This window comes from Heloderma suspectum, chromosome 3 (genome assembly GCF_057233095.1).
Source record: "Heloderma suspectum isolate Gila_16-S chromosome 3, 16-S_ref, whole genome shotgun sequence".
NCBI classification, from domain to species: domain Eukaryota; kingdom Metazoa; phylum Chordata; class Lepidosauria; order Squamata; family Helodermatidae; genus Heloderma; species Heloderma suspectum.
This window is the reverse complement of record NC_139460.1, coordinates 28,645,069-28,662,654: the sequence shown is the minus strand read 5'-3', so window position 1 is coordinate 28,662,654 and position 17,586 is coordinate 28,645,069. Positions and strand designations below refer to the sequence as shown.

Sequence of the window (17,586 nt, the reverse complement as noted above, 5' to 3'; positions counted from 1 at the left end):
AGGTAATGATCTCCTTTGCCGAAAAGAGGAGTAGTGTGCATTGCTCAATAAAGAGAAAATGCATCACAAAAGAGAACAAAAAATGGCCCAGATTTGCATAACATTTGCATGTGCTAATTTATCTGTATAGATGCACATTTATATGCATGTATATATAGTTACATTTTGAAAACACAGATTTTTTAAAAAGTCTTTTTAAGTATTTGTGCAAATAACTCTTGGGCTGGTTCGTCCAACCATTTCAGGCACCTTGTCAACATCCTCGAGCTGTACCAACTGAAACTCATCCAAGAAAACAGGACAAGACTGTGCTCTGGACACCTCACATACATAGTTAATAAGACTGACCAGGTGACCTGCGTGACTGCTCACTCTGCCATCCAGGTGCTAACTGTTGATGGGCATCTTCAAGGCCCCTGCTGTTTCTTATGGATCTTTATATTAAATCAGATTTGGACTGGACAGCCCATCAAATAGAGGATCCCTTCAAACAGAGGACTGTCCTCTGCCAGCTCTTCCAATAGACTACAGTCCTCTGTAAAGTAGGACACATGGCCACCCTAAGAAGGGCATGCTGTCCATCCCCATGTCTTACCAACAACTTTGTATCATGCAATGGCTGAGAGAGAGAATTAGTTCTACGGCAGCTATCCTTTTGCACCATTGTTAAGTTCCTTGTTCTGAATCTTTATAAGCAGCTGACACACTGGCCTGTATTATCAGACTATCAGAAACTTCCTTTTCTGTATCAGTAGAGGATTTTGTTGTTTCAGAATATTGGTTATACAAATTGTGCATGTTTCTATAAAACATCAAGTTCCTTTGGGTAAAGGGGAAGGTTGTCTACAGTTAGATATGAGACCCACAAATTTCAGGCCTCCTTCTGCAACATCACCTTGCAACGTTTGTTTAATGTGAGGCTGTAATGATTAACTCTGTCCAAAATACTGATTGGCTTGGTATGCACAGACGTTTCTATGCAGGGAGACAAATAACAAGGCAGCAGGGAGAGCTTATAAACAGGCTCTTTCTTAGAGCATCTTGTGAAGTTACATTTTGCAAACACAGATTTTTTTTTTAAAAGTCTTTGTAAGTATTCATGAGAATAACTCTTTGTCTTCACACTCAGCTAAAATGACATCTAGTTACTGCATTTGCTTCATTCCTTGTTTTACCCTCTCCTTCCTTTCACTTTCTTGTTTCCCTGCTTCCCACATAAATGATTGTTATGTTGGACCAGTGGGACAGACTGGGGATTCTGTTGGTGTACCGCCCACCCCGCTGCTCAACAGACTCCCTAGCTGAGCTGACGGAGGTGGTCTCGGGTATATTGTTGAGATCCCCCAGACTATTAGTTCTGGGGGATCTCAACATGGTCTCCATGGCAACCATGGGACTGTCCCAACATGTTATCGATCAGCCCAACGCATGTAGCAGCGTATACTCTAGACTTGGTTTTCTCAACTGGACAGGGAGTTGGTGATCTGAAGGTGGGGGACTTTGCTTCTGTCCCTCTGCCATGGTCAGATCATTGCCTGCTGAAGTTTAGACATATGGCAGCTTTCCCCCTCCTCAAGGGTGGGGGACCTATTAAGATGGTCCACCCCCAGAGGTTAATGGATCCAGATAGTTTCCAGAGGGCTCTGGGGAGGTTTCTGGCTGATATGGCTAGCTCTCATGTCAAAACCCTGGTTGATCTGTGGAATGCAGAAATAACCTAGGCAGTTGACATGATTTGTCCTGAGCACCCTCTCCTGAGTAGAGCTCGTATTGCTCCATGGTACACCTCAGAGCTGACAGCAATGAAACAAAATAGGAGACAGCTTGAGTACAGATTAGGGATGGCGGAGAAATCCTCCATGGACCCCAGTGAGGCTGGATTTAAAAGAATCCAGCCTCCGGAGTACGTGGAGGATCGGAAGACTTATTTCCGCCTCCCAGAGGAATCCTCGATGGCCAGATCCTCCCTGCTGGCCAGCTCCGAAGCGCCAGCAATACGGCTGATTGACTGCAGACGCAAATGGCGTCCACTACATGCAGCCATTTGCAGCTGCATTTAGCCTAAACTAAGACCTTTACAGCCGCAAATGGAGTAGTGGATGCCATTCGTGTCCCTGCTTTTTCACGTGATAGGCGTAGTGGACACCATTTGCATCTGCAGTATCGCTGGCACTCTAGAGCTGGCTGGCAGCTCTGCAGAATTGCTGTGGACTGGAGCCAGCTGGGTAGAATTCCGGAGGGAGGGATGGATTGCCTCCCCCCCTGCAGACCCTCCCCCCCGGACCTGGAGGTAAGTATTTCGTACATCCCTAGCACAGATGGAGAAGAACTCCTAGTGGGTGCAATCAAACCCTGGTCTGTGCCTATGGTAAGGTATACTCAGGGGCAGTGAGGGTGGCAAAGAAACAACATTTCACTGCCTCCATTCAGTCTTCTATATGCTGCCCAGAGGAGCTCTTCAGGGTCGTTGGTGACCTATTACATGCTGGCCCTAAGGAGACTGTAGACCCATCTGAGGCCCACTATAATTCCTTTGCTAGGCACTTCCAGGATAAAATCTCTTGCATCCACTGGGATTTAGACTCCAGTCTTACAGCAGGTGAATCTGCTGAGGTGTCCAGAGCACAGTCTTGTCCTGTTTTCTTGGGTGAGTTTCAGTTGGAACAGCTCGAGGATGTTGACAAGGTGCTTAGACTGGTTCATGAAACCACTTCCATATTGGATCCTTGCCCGTCTTGGCTTATAAAAACTGTCAGGGAAGGAACAGCTGGCTGGGCCAGGGAGGTGATAAATGCCTCCTTGCGAGAGGGAGTGGTCCTGGCCACCTCAAAGAGGTGGTGGTGAGACAACTCCTAAAGAAACCCTCCTTGGACCCAAAACATCTTAATAATTTTAGGCCAGTGGCAAATGTTCCTTTCCTGGGCAAGGTTGTTGAGCAGGTGGTTGCCAACCAGCTCCAAACACTCTTGGATGAGACTGATTATCAAGATCCATTTCAGTTGGGGTTCAGGTTGGGTTTTGGCACAGAAACAGCCTTAGTTGCCCTGTTCCAGAGAATAGCAAGGAGAGACAAGAAGGCCTTCTTAAATGAACAATGCAAGGAAATCGAGGAAAACAACAGAATGGCAAAGACTAGAGATCTCTTCAAGAAAATTGGAGATCTCAAGGGAACGTTTTGTGCAAAGACGGGCATGATAAAGGACAAAGAAGGCAGGGACCACACAGAAGCAGATGAGATTAAGAAGAGGTGGAAAGAATACACAGAAGAACTATACAGGAAAGATCTTAATGTCCTTGATAGCCATGATAGTAATTTCCTTGATAGCCATGATAGTGTGGTCACTGAACTTGAGCCGGACATCTTCGAGAGTGAAGTCAAGTGGGCCTTAGGAAGCATTAGTAACAACAAAGCTAGCGGAGATGACAGTATTCCAGCTGAGCTATTTAAAATCCTAAAAGATGATGCTGTTAAAGTGCTTCATTCAATATGCCAACAAATTTGGAACATTCAGCAATGGCCGCAAGACTGGAAAAGGTCAGTTTACATTCCAATTCCAAAGAAGGGCAACGCCAAAGAGTGTTCAAACTACCGCACAATTGCGCTCATTTCACATGCTAGCAAGGTGATGCTCAAAATCCTACAAGCTAGGCTTCAGCAGTATGCGAACCGAGAACTACCGGAAGTACAAGCTGGGTTTCGAAGAGGCAGAGGAACTAGAGATCAAATCGCCAACATTCGCTGCATCATGGAGAAAGCAAGAGAATTCCAGAAAAACGTCTATTTCTGCTTCATTGACTATGCTAAAGCCTTTGATTGTGTGGATTGCAACAAACTGTGGCAAATTCTTAAAGAGATGAGAGTACCAGACCACCTTACCTGTCTCCTGAGAAACCTGTACGAGGGTCAAGAAGCAACAGTAAGAACCAGACATGGAACAACCGAGTGGTTCAAAATTGGGAAAGGAGTACGACAAGGCTGCATATTGTCGCCCTGCTTATTTAACTTATATGCAGAGTACATCATGAGAAATGCCGGGTTGGATGAATCACAGGTCGGAATTAAGATTGCTGGGAGAATTATCAACAACCTCCGATATGCAGATGATACCACCCTAATGGCAGAAAGCGAAGAGGATCTAAACAGCCTCTTGTTGAGGGTGAAAGAGGAGAGTGCAAAAGCTGGTTTGAAACTCAACATTAAAAAAACTAAGATCATGGCATCTGGCCCTATCACTTCCTGCCATATAGAAGGGGAAGAAATGGAAGCAGGGACAGATTTTACTTTCTTGGGCTCCAAGATCACCGCAGACGGTGACTGTAGCCATGAAATTAAAAGACGCTTGCTCCTTGGGAGGAAAGCTATGGCAAACCTAGACAGCATAGTAAGAAGCAGAGACATCACCTTGCCAACAAAGGTCCGTCTAATCAAAGCTATGGTTTTCCCAGTAGTAATGTATGGCTGTGAGAGCTGGACTATAAGGAAGGCTGAGCGCCGAAGAATCGATGCTTTCGAACTGTGGTGCTGGAGAAGACTCTTACGAGTCCCCTGGACTGCAAGGAGGTCAAATCAGTCCATCCTAAAGGAAATCAACCCTGAGTGCTCATTGGAAGGACAGATACTGAAGCTGAAAAATTTTGGCCACCTAATGCGAAGAGAAATCTCTCTGGAAAAGACCCTGATGCTGGGAAAGACTGAAGGCAAAAGGAGAAGGGGATGGCAGAGGATGAGATGGCTAGATAGCATCACCGATGCAATGAATATGAGCTTGAGCACGCTCCGGGAGAGTGCGCAGGACAGGAAGGCCTGGCCTGCTATGGTCCATGGGGTCACGAAGAGTCGGACACGACTGAACGACTGAACAACAACAACAATGATGACCTATGTCAGGAGAGAGACTGGGGGAGTGTGACCTTGTTGATTCTCCTTCATCTCTTGGCAGCTTTCGATACCATCGACCATGTTATCCTTCTGGGACAACTGTCTGAGCTGAGAGTGGGAGGCACTGCATTCCAGTGGTTTCACTCCTATTTGGATGGTTGGCTTCAGAAGGTGGCCCCATGGACTCTCCACTATGGGTTCCACATGGGTCGGTTTTGTCTCCCATGTTATTCAACATCTACATGAAACCATTGAGTGTGGTCATCTGGAGTTTTGGAGTGCATTGCTGATGTCCTGCAGCTCTACTTCTCCTTTTCATCTTCTTCAGGTGAGGCTGTGGATGTGCTAAATCGGTGCCTGGCTGCGACAATGGACTGGATGAGGGCTAATAAACTGAAGCTCAGTCCAGACAAGACTGAGATGCTGTTAGTGGGTGGTTCTGCTGACCGGATGGGGGGTGCTCAACCTGTTCTGGATGGGGTTGCACTCCCCATGAAGGAACAGGTTCATACTTTGGGGGTCCTCCTGGAGCCATCTTTGTCACTTGAGGCTCAAGTAGCCTCAGTGGCATGGAGTGTCTTCTACCAACTTCGGTTGGTGGCCCAGCTATGCCCCTATCTGGACAGGGATAGCCTGGCTTCATTTGTCTGTTCTGGTAACCTCCAAGTTAGATTCCTGCAATGCAATCTACATGGGGCTGCCTTTGAAGATGGTTTGGAAGCTGAAGGTTGTGCAAAATGCGGCAGCCAGACTGATAATGAGGACCAGAAGGTCTGAATGTATAAGACCAATTCTGGCCCACTTGCACTGGCTGCCTATAAGCTTCTGAGCCCAATTCAAAGTGCTGGTTTTGACCTATAAAGTCAAAACTTTATAGGTCAAAGCACATGGCTCCGGAGCACAGTACCTGAGAAAACGCCTCTCCAAGCATGAACCGACCTGTACACTACGCTCTGCATCCAGGGACCTCCTCCAAGAGCGGCTTGGAGGGTGGTAACAAAAGAGAGGGTCTTTTCAATGGTGGCTTCCCATTTATGGAATAATCTCCCTGATGAGGCCCACCTGGCACCAACATTCTCATCTTTTTGGCACCAGGTTAAAACTGCCCTCATCTTGCAGGCATTTGGCAGCATATAATGCATTTCTGATTTTCTCTGTCTGATTGTTTTAAATTGTTTTAGGTATATGTTGTTGTGTGTTATTTGTTTTATGTAATTATGTGAATGGTTTTTATATTTTATAAAATGTATTTTAATGGTTTTTAATTTTTGTGCACCGCCCAGAGAGCTTCAACTATGGGGCAGTATAGAAATATAATGAATGAATGAAGTTTCTCGGGGCAGGGCCCTAGACCTGTCTTTTGCTTATGCTAATCATATAAACAGCTCAATATTTATAATAATAATTGTTATTTCTATCATCATCACCATCAGTGTTCATAACTACTATGTGAGTAATATCTGAGTTCTGATATGTGCTTAAGCTCCAAAATCGATCCCTCTGTCCAAGTACCAGAGAGGCATTTAAAGGATTCTCAGAATAGTGGTTCATATGTATAAGTACATGTAAGATAGGTGACAATACCATTTTCCTCCAAAATATAACATATAAAGTGGCTCTGTGACTAGAAGGAGTAAAACGCACAAATATTTAGAGAGGATTTCCACAATGCAAATTCTAATCTGAATGTTTATTATCCTTGAGAATGTAGCAAAATCCCAGAATTGTCATACATTTTCATTCATTTATCATATAAGAGGCTCACAATTTCATCAGTTCAATTTGTTAAGAAATAATGATCTTCTGTCAGCATGAGTTACAATAGTCTCCTGAACTAACATATATAGAATTTTTTTAACTGGAATTTCTTTCTCCCCATAGACATGAACCCTCTGTGTGTGCTTTGATTTCTATTCTAATTCTTCATAAGAGATCTCGGTTTTTATGATCTACAAGGTGTTAATTAAGCACTGAAAACCATGTCATAGCCCAATAGAAAGATAGCTCTCCATAAGACCTGAGGTCTAGCTTACAGAGCATATCACTGTCGCATGTCAATACTTAGTTATTCCACAGGACCTGAGGTGGTTGTTATATTAAAATAACACATGAGAAAAAACTATGCAGAGTTTTTGTGTTTCCCTGCACAACCTTCTCCACACTCTTCACTGGGCTATCACCAGCTTTCTAATTCATGCTTCAGGCACCATAAGGGAAGATGGGAGGGAATGAACGGGTGCAGTCTTGGGCATGTCAGCTGGGATCCAAAGAACCACACAACTAGTATAGCTTGCCCAATGTGACTTCAAGCTTGTGTTTCTTGAAAAACAGTGCACCCTCCCATGCCACATAGTGGCCCACTTTTGAATCTTGAGAGAGGACTTTCAGAAGCTGCTTGTAATATGGCACAGAGATCTGCTGTTCAAAAAAAATAAAGTTCTTTGGTGCAGCTCTTTGGATCCTGGCCACAGAGAGAAGGGGGAGCCCGTGCAAGACATGTGGCAAGCTTCTCCAGGAATCTTCATTGACTCCCTGCCCTTTCATTAGCTTAGGTTTTCTCAATTCCAGGGAAACCTGGACACTAAACCCTGGATTAATTTGGCCCAACTTGTGTGCAAGAATGTGAGATCATTACAGGAAAGCTAGTAAGCTTCTGCTTTTGCAAAGCATGTGCGCTCTTTTCTTCTTCTTTTTTTTAATCCATGCTCTTTTTTCTCGTTTGAACAAAATGCATGCCTTGTACCTTGTAACATCTTTGGATATTCATCTATAGTACACTGATAATGCTTCTCAAAAGACAAGTTAATTTTTCTGAACTAGAAACTCAATTTGGAGCCCAATTGGCACATATATTTGTTTTACATTCAATGTTTATTTGGCACCACTGCCAGTCCCTGGCAGCTGCCACTATGCCTGCCTTTGTCTCCTACCACTGTGTGTTCCAGCACTGAAGCCAACACCTGTGGCCGCATAAAAGGCTAAGTACAGCAGCTGCCGGACTCAGATGTCCACAGTGAAATAAAATTCTAAAGCATACGAGTTTGGATGTGTGGCTGGCTTCCTCCTTTAACTCTTTTCAAGGCTTCCTTGGATGCAAGCTACGCAGGATACTTCATTTATCAACTGTCAGCTAGCATTACTGACCTTAGGTTTTCTAGTGGCCTTGAATACCCCCATTTACTAATGATGCCCCAAGTCATGCCAATGAGGTAACTCTGAAGTAACTTCCTGGAAACCAGTTGCATGTTTTAAGAGAGATCCTGACAATGAAGCTGAGTCCAGCTGTACTCCAACATCACTAAGAAGGATATCTGGCACAACAGAGACTGCTTAAACAGGCTGTGTTTGCTATCCTGTTAAGTATATCACAGCACCTGTTTTCTTTCTGACAAATGTGGTTCCTATTCTGCATACAGAAGATTTTTCTCTCACACGCATCTCAAAAATGATCCCAGCTTCTTATTCACAAGGAGAAGTAGAAACAGGAGAATTCACGCTGTGATGTGTGAGACATATCCCTTTATTTTCAAGGATATTTCTACCCATCCACATGCTGGCATCGAATGTTTTGGATGCTTATCAGCGAAAGCAGATATGCAATTTCTGCAAAGCAGATCTGAACCATTGTTACCTGCTGCACGCAGATTACTATCATATTTGCAATGAAAAGCACAGACAGCACTATGGGTCTGAATCATTGGCATAATTGTGCAACAAGGCCACAGCTCCCCCCCCCCCCCCAATCCAGTCATAGCAATTGCAAACTTGCTGTCTAGTCAGGACACTTATCTGCAACACTAAATATTCAATTTTAGCCTCAGGTGCTGTAAATCACAGATATTCACAGTGTCCTTATAAATGCATCTCATATGCAGTGGGAAGTTTGAAATGCAGGACATGTAGAATTGACATCAGCTTTGTTATATTTCTGAACTGGGAGATCCAAAATAGCTAGTATGAATGACTCATACACACCTGCTTCTAAATAAATATGTTGTGGCTATAATATGCCTGGTTGTGTTAATAGACTGGATGAGGACCAATAAACTGAAACTCAAACCAGATAAGTTGGAGGTACTGTTGGTGGGGCTGTTCATCTATCCAGGTTAGTGTTGTTCAGCCTGTTCTGGAAGGGGTTGGACAACATGCAGGCTGCATGCACACCCTCTGGCCTTGTGTGTCACCATCCCACCCCCACAGCTGCTGAATTTGGGGGAGCGGCAGCAGCAAAACAATTGGTTGTTTGCCCCCCCCAAAAAAATTGCTGGCAAACCGCAACAGCTAAATTGATTGATTGATTGATTGATTGATTCATTTCATTTCTATACTGCCCAATAGCCAGAACTCTCTGGGCAGTTCACAAAAATTAATTTGGCCTTTTAGGCCACTGTTGTGCAAACTGCTGAGTGTTTTGCTGCTGCTGAAATTTGGCAGCAAGGGTGCACTCTCCAGGGAGATGAAATTGGCCCCCAGAGGTGCCTGCCACTGCCCTAAAGGATCAGATTTGTAGCCTGTGGATCTATCTCTGTCACTAGAGGCACAAGAGCCCTCTGTGGCGTGGAGCACCATTTACTAGCTTAGACTGGTACACCAACTACATCGCTAGCTGAATGGTGATAGCCTTGCTTCAGTGATCCATGCTGGTAACCTCCTGTTTAAATGCCTGAAATATGTTGTACGTCAGGCTGCCTTTGAAGACAGGCTGGAAACATGAGTTTGTACAACCTATGGTGGCAAGACTGGAACCAGGCTTTATGATCATATTATGCTAGTATTGTTTCATCTTCACTGACTCGCAGTTGTGCCCGGGCTCAATTAGAACTTCTGGTTTTAACCTATAAAGCATTTCAGGGCTTAGGACCACAATACCTGAAGGACCGCCTCTTCCCATGTGCTGGGATGATCATCAGAGGTCCTGTTCCAAGCACCCCTGCGTGCTTACATTAATCAGGTAGCTACTCATGAACAGGCCTTTTCAGTGTATCCCCCCCTTTTGTGGAATGTTCTCCCTAGTGAGGTCCACCTGATGTCCAATAACCTTTTTGGGGTTTTTTTAATCTGACCTCAGTAGTATTTACAGGGCTTCCCAGATGGCCTGCCATTTGAAACCTACAATATCAAAGGTTATGTAGGGCTTGAACAAACACCAAAGCTGTCAGCTCCTCAGTCAACAATTCACCCAAATGCACCAGATTGCCTGTGATCTAAGCCTCCTGATTACGGCCCTCCTGCTTCATGTTCAATATAACATTTTTTATCTGAGCAAGTTTCAATTTACTCTTTAAAACAAAATGTTGTAGCATAGTATTTATTTTAGTTTATTTATTACATTTATATTCCACCTTTCTTCCATCATGGAACTCAAGGTAGCTACACGTGATTCCCAGGTAGTCTCCCCTCCAAGCACTGACCAGACCCAAACCTGCTTAGCTTCAGCAAGGTAGCTGCCTAATGTGCCTTCAGACCATGCCCTGGGACCAGGGATGTCAGAGAATTCTGCCACGGATCTCAGTGAGGCCGAATGCCAGTGCATTTGGCCCCCGAAATCCGTGGCGGAACGAAGCCCCCCGCCCCCCGCCCCGCGAAAGGCGCACGAAACGGGACACTTACCTTGTGCCATTCGTGCTGCTTTGCGAATGGTGGCCATGTCTGTGGCCGCCATTCGCTTCCCTATTTTTGCCGTGATAGGCTACGTAAATACTTACGTAGCCTATCACGGCTAACGCAGGGATGCCATTTGCGTCCTTGCGGAGGCCGTGATAGATTACGTAAATATTTACGTAGCCTATCATGGCAAAAAAAGGGAAAGCAAATGGCGGCCGCCATAGCCGCTGCCATTTGCATTCCCTTTTTTTGCCGTGAATATTTAGAATAATATCACGGAGGCTGTGATAGGTTACGTAAATATTTACGTAGCCTATCACGGCCAAAAAACAGGAATGCAAATGGCGGCTGCCGTAGCTGCCGCCATTTGTGTCCACAGGCTCCACACAGCGCCTGCGAATGCAACCGGCTGGTGGCTCCGTGGAGTTGCTGCAGAGCGGAGCTGGCCAGGTTAGGATTTTGGGGGGAGGTGCGGAGCGCCTCCCCCCCACCGCGAATCACCCCGTCGAAAAGGTAAGTGACTTTCGTACATCCCTACCTGGCACCATAGTACACTGACTGATTCTTGAAGATCTATGTGCATCATTGCAACGCAGCTCTTCCCCAGCAAGTCTACTTGAGCATGCCTTTCCAGTCATCATCAGGGTTACTTCCAATAAACACCACCTCAATTTCCAAAGGAAAATTCTGTTTTTAATAATAATAATAATAATAATAATAATACATTATTAATCATTGTCATAGTACTTTTCATGTACAAAGTGCTTTTCAATCTTTACTTTCATGGCTTTCACAATTACACTTCCTAGTAGGTCAACAGTTCATCCAATTTAGCAGGTGAGGAACTAAGGAAACTATAGATTATGGGAACTTGTCCAAGGTCACCCTGATCAAGGTACTAAATTATTATGAACTAAACTATACTGGCTCTCACTTATGTATATCTATTTGCTTTGAAAGAATTACAGCCCAGTTCAGAAACTCAGCAGACAACAGGCAACTGTCTGCAGGAATGTGTATGCATCTTGGCAGACTCACAACTTAGATGCAATTATGTGGACATGATTGCATACACTGGAGTCTCCAATTTATTGTATAAACTGGAGACTGCAATTTTCATGATCATGGTGACCCTTCTTTAAGCAGCCATGATCAGGCAAATTGCACTAGACTCATGTATAAGCTCCACATGGCACTGCCAGTTCAGACACAGAGTTGCACAGACAACCCTATGCAATCCCCACCATATCACAAGACAATTGGTAGCCCCATGTACTCCTGGGTACTATTGTATTGTTTTGTATTATTGTTGTAGTTGGAATTGATTTCAATAGTGCATTTTAAACGTCATTTTTATTGTTACTGTAGATGGAATTATTTTTAATAGTGTTTTTAAATGTGATTTTTAATATTTAAATGATACTTAGGGCACAATCCTATGTGGATTGCTTGCAGCTTCCGAGTATGCAATGCAGGGTGGGAGGACAGTGGAGGCAATCTTTGCTTCTGCGCTCCAACTGCCATGCATTTCTGCTAGACAGGTGTTTTTACCCATCTAGCGACAGCACCTTGGAGGGGGGAGGAAGGAGACTCGGACAGCCATAGGATACATCATATAGCAGCTGCCCCAGTCTCCTCCCCTCCCCTCTCCTGGGAGCATGGAAAGGTAGCCAGCATGGTTCTCTCCCCGCTAGCTACGAGAGGGTGGGGAACACGGTTTCTTGGCTCTGAGGTCAGAGCCCTGTCTCCGACCTTGGAGCCAGGAAACCAAACTATCCTCTGCCCCCGCCCTCCCAACAGCACAAGATCATTCTGTTAGAGATTTTATTATATTAAGCAGTATATAATCTGTTGCGGAACGGCATCCCCCCCCCCGCCACCCCGCAGAATCCCCCCGGGACGGAGCTTACCTGGCGGCAGATGCGGCAGTGGATGCGGTGGTGGCGGGAGCTCCAGCTGGTCTCCCGGCCACTGCCGGGCTGCTGCGACTGCAAATGGCGGCTGTCGTAGCGGCTGCCATTTGCGTTCTTGCAGTCAGCCATGATAGGCCTCGTAACTATTTACGTAGCATATCATGGCAAAGAGCAGGGATGCAAATGGCAGCCGCTACGCCATTTGCGTGGCTGCCTTTACCATGATAGGCTACGTAAATACTTATGTGGCCTATTGTCGGGAGCGCCCTAGCTGCCTCTTACAGTCTACTCCAATAGCCAACTCAAGACACAGACAAAAGGATTCTTTTCAAGGCTTTAATCCTTTTACAACTTAATGACTCTTTCAGATGCTAATCACCAGCGACTAAGCAAGGAACAGCACTGGGGAAAGACAGCAGAGTAGCCTATGCTCCAGGTTAGGCAGTTGGTCCCTGTTCGAAGGAGAATCACGGGAAGACCCTGAACTTATGGGCTAGGGAGTGATCCTCCCTCTTTCCCTTGGGTCCTCGGGATGCGACCGTTGCTTGCACACCAAACGAGTGCTACGCCTCCTTTCCACGCCCTCCATCTGTCGTGGGTCCCTGCATCGGCATCGAGCGTCCAGCAAGCCCCCCTCCAGCACTCTCTCACTGCCAGGGTCACTATCTATCCCAGGAATGCTGGCAGGAGGAATCTCTGCCAGCTGCTGTGCCTGTGAGAGATGAACGAGCTCCTCTCCCATGGATTGCTGTTCCTCCTCAGAATCAGAACTGCTCTGGGGTTCTATCGGCTCAGTTTCCACCCTGGCACCTATCACGGCAAACAGCAGGGGTGCAAATGGCGTAGCAGCAGCCATTTGCATCCCTGCTCTTTGCCGTGATAGGCTATGTAAATACTTACGTAGCCTATCATGGCTGACTGCAAGGATGCAAATGGCAGCTGCTACGATGGCTGCCATTTGCGGCCGCAGCAGCCTGACCGCAGCTGGAACTCCGGCTGCGGACAGCCCTGGCCGGCGGCTCTGTGGAGCCGCAGCAAAGAGGAGCCGGCTGAGAAGGATTCCGGGGGGAGGGACGGAGTGCCTCCCCCCCACCGTGGATTGCCTGGCACGGAGCCAAGTAAGACTTTCATACATCCCTACCCAAACATCTTTTTAAAGGGTGAACATTCTTTCAGTTCCAGTGGCTGCATAGAACATTTCTGTTCCCACAACAGCACTATATTTGACCTGAAAATAGAAATAGGTGAAAATTCTGTGCAACCCTAGCGATCATCCCAGGAATGGGGAACCGTGCTTACATACATACTGTGGGGCTTTTCACACAACATACTAACTCACATGAGTGTGGGTCGTTTTGAACTGTGGTTTGCTCGTTGAGCTGTGGGCTACTGTGTCATCCAGACACAGCCAGGGTGGATTGTTAACCATGCAGCATGACTGATTGTCTCGAACAAGCCACCTTGAGAACCCATGGTTTGGGTTGTTCGGGGTGGTTAACAAGCCATAGTGCATGGTCAACAAGTCACCCTGGCTGCATTCAGACAACACGAACCCATCCTGTGGGAAACATACTGCGTTCAGACAACATGCTAACTGACGGTTCAACAAACAACTCACAGTTCAAAACAACCCACTCTTAACCACTGAGTGTGGGTTAGCATCTTGTGCGAACAGCCCCAGTGAGGAGAAACATCCACTTGAGCTCTTTGTTCTTGATAAGTAGAATGTTAAATTACCTTAGTGCAATTCCCACCTTTGCCAAAATGCAGCTTGAAGTACTGACATAGCTGGGAGGTGACAGTCATTAAGGTCTGGTATTAGAATTTGGAACAAAAAGATGACACCCTAACAGCAGTATATTAATTTAATTAAGTGCTTCTCAATAGTAAAATAAGTTGCATTAAAACAAAAGAGGAAGGAATTGGGACATTGTAATAGCCTGGCTAAACATTCTTTTGAGTGGAGACTACATTTTCTGATGAAGAATAGCCAACTTGTTTGCAATGGATCAAAAACCCTCTAATGTAAAGAAAAAAATCTTGCTCATTTACATTTATTCACATTCTCTCAGCGAAGAGTGTTGTGACATCTTAAAGACTATGGGTTGCATCCAGTTGTGCCCGTCCCACAGTGTAATGGAATTCACTTGCTAGTGGATATTTTCCCCCTCCCCCATGAAGCCGCATATCACCAAATCTGCTCTGGAGGGTTGGGGGACCCTCTGGATAAGATTTTTTGGGAGGAGTACAGGGTCTACAAGGGGAAGAAGGGGAACTGAGGGAGCAATCCTATGGCCGTTAGTCAGCAGCTAGATGGCCATAGGATATGTGGTTCCTGGAGAACCAACCTTCCCCCCCTTCCATGCTGCCTTCCAGGCAGTGCAGAATGGCCCTGTGCTCCATGCTTGGAAGAGGAGAGTGGAGCGGCCAAAACAGGGCATTCCAGGGGGCGTTCTGGGGCAGGGAGGGTGGAAATGCTGATACGACACAACTTATGTGTAGTCTGGCCATTTTCCCAAGGCTAGACAGCCAAAATCGTCTGTCTAACCGCAAATGCAGGGCAGGAGAAGTGTGGAGGGAACAATGCCCTCTGTGCTTCCCCTGCCCTGCATTGAATAGGTGGTCACCTCCGAGTTTGGAGGCGGCTGCCTATCCCCATAGGATTGTGCCCTGAAAGTCCCACTGAACATAAGAAAACCCATGCTGGATCAGACCCAGTGTCCATCTAGTCCAGCATTCTTTTCACACAGTGACCAAACAGCTGTTGATCAGGAACCCACAAGCAGGACATGAGTGCAACAGCACCCTCCTGCCCATGTTCCCCAACAACTGGTGTACATAGGCTTACTATGTACTGGAGGTAGCACATAGCCATCAGGACTAGTAGCCATTGATAACCTTCTCCTCCAGTAATTTATCTTCTCCCCTCTTAACGCCATCCAAATTGGTGGCCATCACTACATCTTGAGGTAGTGGATTCCATAGTTTAACTATGCGCTATGTAAAGAAGTACTTCCTTTTATCTTTCCTGAATCTCCCACCAGTCAATCAGTTTCATGGGATGACCCTAGGTTCTGGTATTATGAGAGAGGGGAAAAATGTCTCCCTATCCATTTTCTCCACACCATGCATAATTCTGTTTCCTTAATCATGAGGAATTCTGTTTGCGCAATGTTGGATGTAGTCCTAACAAAATTATTCTGGCATACGTTTTCATAGGCTAGAGGCCGCTTCATGATATATTTTTGACAAACTGGGCCATGGCACACAAAAGATTATGCCATAATAAAGACAGTTCACTGTTTTTGCTGTTACAGATTAACACAACCATATCTCTGGAATTTTTCAAATGTAGAAAAATCTCCCATAATAACTATATCATCTCCATTTCAAAAACACATAGATGATTTCAAAGTTGCTGATATAAGTTCCTGAAGAATGACTTATGAAACATATTGTCAAAAATGAAGTTCTGAAGCTGCCCTTGGTATGCCATTGCATTATTCAAAACTGTGTCTGTAATTAGACTTTGTAATTCAGATGAGAAAAAGATGAAATCAGGCTGGGGATTTTTATTTTTTAACTGAGAGTAGTTCTGGCTTTGGATGAAGGTTAAGTACAATTGTTTATTTATTTTCCCATTTGATTCCTAATTACTTCAGTTTGATCACAGAACAGATTAGCAGGCAGAAATGACTGGAAACCTCAAGAGCTCAATACTGACTAGGGTTATGTTTCAAAGCTTTCTTATCTGAGCATTTTAGAAACACATAAGAACAAAATGGCTCAGCACAGGCAAAAGAGTACATTCTAAGGAATACTTTCATACAGAGGTGCACAAAATCACCAGCATAGTGAATCATACTAATGAAGTGCTGCAGGTTAACTGGCATCATTTGGCTACAAATAAAACATGCATATCTTTTGCAGTAAGACAGCAGATATCAAGCCACATCTCAAGCACCAGTTGCATTTATTCTATGACACAGGACATGATCCAGCCAAAGTTGACCACTTTTATGTCATTCAGTGCTTGAATCCCCCCATTGAACTCATTCGGACGTAGAAGTTGTTAGCTATGGCCGGATTGTGCTTATTATTTCAGGATTACTGTCAAACACCTTCAAACAGCCCATCAACAAGATGCTAAAGTGAGTTTAAGAATAATGCTGGTTTCTTAAATGCCTCCTTTTAAAATTTGCTTTTCATTTTGGAGTTCATACATATTACTGTTATTTTGTATCTAATTTTCACAGCCATGAAGGCTAAAGCCTACTGTAAAAGAGAAGCAAATAAAAGTCTCAAATTTCTAACAAAGCTCTATGGGCCACATAAACATGCCTCAGGACTGCCACATACATCCACCAGCCTAATAAATTATCCACTTCAGTTTCAGTGAATGAATTATGAAAGTAGGGCTTTCCCCAGGGTTCTTTTCTTTCTAAGGTGCATAAATGCTTCTCACAGTACTTGCGTGGGGCAAGAAGCTGTTATATTACTTACCCCTATCTGTGTCATAAAGGAAGACGAAGCGGTTCCATTTATAATGGCCCAACAAACTTAGCAGTGCTCCTTGTAAGGAAGGCCTCAGTTGCAGCACAAATTGACTCTCGCCCTCGGTGGGGAAACTTGGTGTGATGAGGGAGATGTGCAAGGCGCTGCAGAATGAGGTCAAGGTATGTACTGATCTTTTATCGTACAGTCCAAAAATGGCAAAAACTCCTCTTGAGTACTGGGAGCAGACTGAAAGAAAACATGGGGAAATATATGATTAAAACAATACGGCAACAAACACTTCTTGTTATTATGATATCAAGATCAACATCAACTATGGATTAGGAAGGGTCAGGGCATACCAGTTTCTCTGGTTAACAAGATGAGGGGGCCAGTCTCAAAGTGCTTTTAACTTCTCCAGTACAGTAAATCTAGTAGCCACTGATACTTTCACAAAATGCTGGTAAAAATACATGAGTCAAATCCTCATCCTTCGAGGAAAGGAGCCATAGGTCAGTATTAAAGCTACAAGCTTTTGCTTTCCATCCAAAAGATCCCATTTTCAGTCTCTGGCACCAGCAGGAGTAGGAAAATCTCCTATCTGAAAAGCTCTGTAGAGCTGCTGCAAGTCAAGGTAGACCAATGTAGACAACTCCCATCAGCCCTAGTCAACATAGTTAATGGGGAGGGGTGATG

General features: G+C 45.0%; 1 protein-coding gene across 1 annotated transcript in view; it reads right to left on the bottom strand.

The window, feature by feature from the left end:
* Nucleotides 1-17,586, bottom strand: part of GRIA4 (glutamate ionotropic receptor AMPA type subunit 4) — a 197,291-nt gene that overhangs the window by 163,097 nt on the left and 16,608 nt on the right. The window contains exon 2 of the mRNA XM_084842695.1: nucleotides 16,900-17,139. The gene's annotated coding sequence lies outside the window, so the exon portion shown is untranslated. The remainder of the gene's footprint in view (nucleotides 1-16,899; nucleotides 17,140-17,586) is intronic.